Source organism: Copadichromis virginalis, linkage group LG14 (genome assembly GCF_057382275.1).
Source record: "Copadichromis virginalis isolate Kocher_CV1m ecotype Utaka linkage group LG14, C_Virginalis_male_GT1.1, whole genome shotgun sequence".
In the NCBI taxonomy this organism is placed as follows: Eukaryota; Metazoa; Chordata; class Actinopteri; order Cichliformes; family Cichlidae; genus Copadichromis; species Copadichromis virginalis.
In genome coordinates this window covers 13,684,664-13,690,053 of record NC_140631.1, presented here as the reverse complement: position 1 = coordinate 13,690,053, position 5,390 = coordinate 13,684,664, and the positions used below count along the sequence as shown (strand labels likewise).

Genomic DNA, 5,390 nt, shown 5'->3' with positions numbered 1-5,390 from the left:
TGTTGCTGTGATACCAGCAGCCATGTAGAAAATTCACTTGTGAATATTCATATTTAAGAAACTGGCAATAGTGATTTTGTTAACAAGAAAGGCTTTTTGCTGATTGGTTTATGGGTGTCTGGGCAAATAAGCCTTACTTTCATAAGACTGCATTTTTAGTTATGTTTTTGGCAGAATTTCTCTCAGGAAAGCTTCAACAAGCTCCAGCGTGAGCCTGTCTGTGTGTGTCTGATGCTTGGCCTCTGACAGCAGCCAAGTCATCTCTCTCAGAGAGACTAGCCAAGTGAATACGGACAGCCAGTGATGTGTAAACTGTGTCCTGCCACAGGCGACTTTAAAGTCTGCCTTATCAGTGGGTTATACATATATGCTGAGGTCAAAGGAAAACTAAATATACACACACCAGCACTTTGGTGAATTAACTCGAGTCTTTGCTTTAATCTGTGCTAAGTACAGTAGGAGGTTTGGTAGTACATATGAAGATAAGTTCACACATGCACAGAAACATCAGAAGACACATGAAAGTATAGATATTTCTATTTTAGAAAAAAAAATCCATCGTATCTTGTTTTTTTCTTTACGTTTCTTTGAAGCTGTTTAATATAATCTAAGTTGTAGCTCGTTTGTGCAAGTGTCTCTCTTTTTTTCCTTTGATGCTTTTGATGATATGTTTTCCCTGTTCTACCAGACCCAGTGAAAAATGCAGGGAGCTTTCCTGTAGTTTAATATTCTTCAGGCTGCAATAGGTTTCTGCTCAACCACTCTGCTCAGAATATATGTCTTATTCAGTTTTGAGAGTGTGGTAAACCATGTTTTATCTTTGCAATCATAAATTCTTTTTACATTTTGTTTTGCTTTGAATACTACAGATATTATTTGTCATATTATCGGTAGTGTTTGTAGTTGAATAGTGTTATATTATTATTATGTGTTAGGATTTGATCAATCCATGACGTGCACAAATGCATTCACAATGGTCTTTAAAAGCAAATACATTTTTTTCTCTCTAACAGCTGCTGTATTTACTTTCCTCTTCAGTCCTTCCTGTACTTGGTCAACCTCCTCTCCTCTTCCCAGTCGGTGTGGCAACTGCTGGGCCGACAGTCTTTGGCCAACAAAAGCGAATACACCCTGAGGGAGATGCCAACCTCCATACCTGTAAGTGTTTTTCTTCTTCTTCTTTTCCACACACTGCAGTTTTTTTTTGTCATCCATCTGAGGGCATGTTTGCACTTTTTATTTGGCCTCCAAACACCACCCACCCATTTGTTTTACTTCAAACGCATTCAAATAAACCCTCTCACACTGAGACTGATATACGTTCTCCACCTTACCCATTGTAAATTTCCACACAGTTTTCGTTTTGCACCCTATCCGGTGCATTCTTGTTCAAAGCCTCTCATTTTACTCCACAGGATTTGATTGACAGACTGATTGCCGTGAATTCGGATGGGAAGATTCATTCTCTCTTCCACTACGAAGAGAGTCACACATTCGGCCTAAGGTGGGATTCATTATTTTTTTCATATTACTTAACATCAGTGGGGAAGTAGACGATATCAGATTATCACCTGGTGACTGCACACACACTTCAGCCTCTGGCAATAGGAGACTGGCATGGTGACGTAATCGGCCTTAAAATGCGGCCTTTAAGGCTGCAGACCCTGAATTGGGATACAGCCTCTGAATCGCTGCATCTTGTAGCTGTGTCGTCTTAAATTGGTCATGTGATTTTGACGCGCCGGCGCGTCCGGCAACCCCAGAGGTTTAACTTAATATTTAAGTGTCTCTTGGTTTTAGACTAGTTGTTTAGTCTAATTTGATGTTTTAAACCAGAAAAGGAAGAAGAGGGCTTAGAATTACAGGTAAGAACCTCAGTGGTATGTGATAAACTGTAAATGTAAAGCTTACAGGTCAGTCCTCATGTTTTTAAATCAGATTTTGAGTCTGTACATGGCACATTATGCTTTTGCATGTTGTGAAATGTGCTGCAAAACAAACTGAGGTAAACTAACTGGTTTACTGTGATGGATTTAAAGTGCGTGTGACTGGTGCGCAGTGGCTGTGGTGCTCACGGTCAGAGTTCAGTCACAAAGAGGGTAACAGAGATGAATTTAAAGTTAAGGTGATGGTGCTTAGATTCATTCACAGACTGAAACCTTCACACCAACTTTATCCTGTGTCTCTTAGTTTTAGACTAGTTGTTTAGTCTATTTTGATGTTTTAAACCATATCACAGGGTTTTTACTTCACCATTTACGGGGTTTTAACAAGCAAACAAAAGACAGATCGTGATGTTTGAAAATGTTTTGGAAATATTCTTTAAAGATTAGATGTAAAATACGCAGAGGATAAATTCAATTGGTTTATTAGTTTATTACATAAGTTGAAAAAAAGTTAAACAAGTAAATAAAGAAACAACGTAAAAGAAAAGTAAACAAAACAAATCGGTAAATAAAGGAAAATGGTAATAAGAAGGGGAAAAAAAAGAAAAGAGAAAACCCCAACAATCCCCTCTGAGCAAGCACTAGGCGACAGTGGGGAAGAAAAACTGCCTTTAAACGGGCAGAAACTTCCGGCAGAACCAGGCTCACGAGGGGCAGTCAACTGCCGGGACTGGTTGGGGTGAAAAAAGATGAAGGAGAGAGGGAAGAAGTGTTAGGAGAGAAGGGGAGAGGAGAGGTGAAAATTAAGATGGAACAGAGGTGGAGGGAGACGAGGTGACGTCAGCAGTAGAAAAAATAGAAAGAGTAGAAAAAGCAGGAGTGTCCCTCCTCCAGAAGAAGCGGAAACGTTTTTTCTTCTTTTCCATGAGCTTTTCCACGACCACTTTTTTCTCTAGGATGAGGGTTCTCAACTGATCGGTTGTTTCTTCAACTTCCTTCTCAAGTTTCTGGCATCTTTGCTCCATTTCTTTTAATAGATTGCACTTGTCTGTATTTTGCTGTTGTTTTTCCTTGTGCATCTTTTCTAACTGCTCATTTCTTCTTGTGATTTCTTGAAGCTTACGCTGCAGGTCTTCATTTATTTTCTCTTGTTGCTGCTTTTGTGCAAGCATTTCAGCGTTTTCACACTTCAAGTTGTCTGAGTTCAACAACATCTCATTAATGACCTCTGAGTGTTTTTTCGCCATTTCATTGATCCTACGCTGCATCTTTGAACGTCGTTTTTCCAATACTTCTCCTTCCAGTTCAGGTGTTCTGTCCTTCATTGTATTAATTTGTTCAGTTGTAGATTTCTTCTCTCCAAGTCCTGGAGAATACGTTTTTTTTCTTTTTCCTGTTGCTCTTTCTCTTGAAGAAGCTCTTTATTTTTGCACTCTGTTTCATCCAGCCTGACTGGATTTGGATTTATTGAAGAAGGACCACCAAAATCTTTGTTCTATTTGGTGTACATGTTAAGAGTTGCTGGACTAACAGTTGGTTTGATTTGCTTCAGAGAATCCTCAAAGTCTTTCATCTTAATGTTGCGCACCTCAGCAGCAGCTATAACACGGACTTGTTCTGGTGCCAACTCTCTTATTGGGCCAAGTGCAGCATCTTTGGCTAATGCTGTCAAATCGCTCCCTGAATATCCTTCAGTCACTTTTGCAAGACAGGACAGTTCGTCTTGGCTCAGTGGACTCCCGTGCGTTCCCAAAAGATTTTTCAGCAGCGTAAATCTTGTCTTCTCATCGGGTAAGGTCACATATACTCTTTTTGCAAAGCGCCTTAATATTGCTTCATCGAGCTCCTGGGGCCTGTTCGTTGCTCCCATTACAAGTACTCTGTCATCCTTTCCTGACTGCAACCCGTCAAACTCAATGAGGAACTCAGTTTTTAAACGGCGAGAGGCGTCGTGCTCCCCCTCCCTCCTTTGACAGAGCAAGCCGTCCACTTCATCGATGAAGATTACTGAGGGCTGTCTCTCTCTTGCAACTGCAAAGAGTGCTCGTACGAGCTTCTCGCCTTCTCCCACATATTTGGAGGTCAAACTAGCAGCACTGATGTTGAAGAATGTTGCATTAGACTCTGCAGCAACTGCTTTGGCGAGCATGGTCTTCCCATTTCCTGGTGGGCCAAATAAAAGCAAGCCACGTGCAGGAGCTCTCAGACCAGTAAAGAGATCAGGTCTTAAGGCAGGAAGGATGACAATTTCTTGAAGTGCTTGCTTTGCCAGATCCTGCCCTGCGATGTCATCAAATGACACAGTCGCTCCACTGTATACAATTTCATTTGTAATTAAGCTGACCAGTTTACTGTCCACATTCTTTTTCATATCCCTCTTCGGGGGCTGTTTCACAGCTGCCGGTCTTCCATTCTGAGTTTTTCCCACCCGAGCGGTTTTCTTTGCATCAGTTATTCTTAATGGAGGTCTTACAGAAGTGGAGGGTCTGATGGTGGTGGAAACACCTGCGGGTTGACTTTTAGGAACTGACTTTGGCTTACTTGCAATTGTTTTGGTCGACATTTCTCTTGCGCGACTTCCCCCCTGTTCACAGTCATAACACGGTAAACTAGTCATAAACGAAAACGTTTAGGCTATTTATCGCATTTAAAGGTCTTTCTTTGGGACAACGTCACAGAACACAGAAACGTCACAGGGCTTTGGAGCGTGATGTTACAGAGGTTTACAAATACTTTCAAATATAGCTCTGGTCGAACGTTTGAAGGCTGCGAACAAACTGACTAAAACTTGCTGCTCCTGACCCCTATTTATAGAAAAACTTCAAAGGCTCAAAGGCATGTGCTTGTGACATCATCACATGTCCTTGTGACATCATCACATGTCCTTGTGACATCATCACTCTTCATGAATCAGATTGTCACATGACATTTTAGAATGGGGATGTTTTTTTTTAAACCGTTTTCAAATTTAACCCTCTGTGGTCCAGGGTATAATTGGCCGTTCTTGACTATTTTTGATTTTACCTCTATATTTCACCTTTAAAATATGTTTTTCTTGCCTTATTTGGCACCATTATTTTCAGCACAACCTCAAATATCTGAAATTTGAGTTATTGTTTTCATTTTGGTATACTATATTAGCACAGTTGATCTAAATTAATAACACAATAAATTGTGTGTGCATCTCCTGTTTTGTCATGGTTGTATGTCCCGGTTCGTGACAGGCTGCATGAGCTCATCTGGTGGGAGTGTAGTACTGTAGTATTTCAGGCATAAAAACGTGGTTTTCACAGACCTTGTCACAGGGTCTGAGTCTAAGATTCAAATTGTAAACACACAAACACTCAGGCTTGCTGCAAACCTTAGCTGATCCCCCGTGGGCTTAATTTACTGCCATTGTTTACGCACCATTGTAATTGCTTCTCTAGTTTGGCATTACACTTTAATTATGGAATGTAATTATATTTTGTCTATTTTTAGTTGTGGCATTGTGTTGTAATTAAT

The 5,390-nt window shown here is 40.5% G+C and overlaps 1 pseudogene; it reads right to left on the bottom strand.

Moving 5' to 3' along the window:
- Window positions 1–2,393: 2,393 nt before the first annotated feature.
- LOC146693594 (spastin pseudogene) lies at window positions 2,394–4,711 on the bottom strand (annotated as a pseudogene).
- Between the last annotated feature and the right edge of the window lie 679 nt (window positions 4,712–5,390).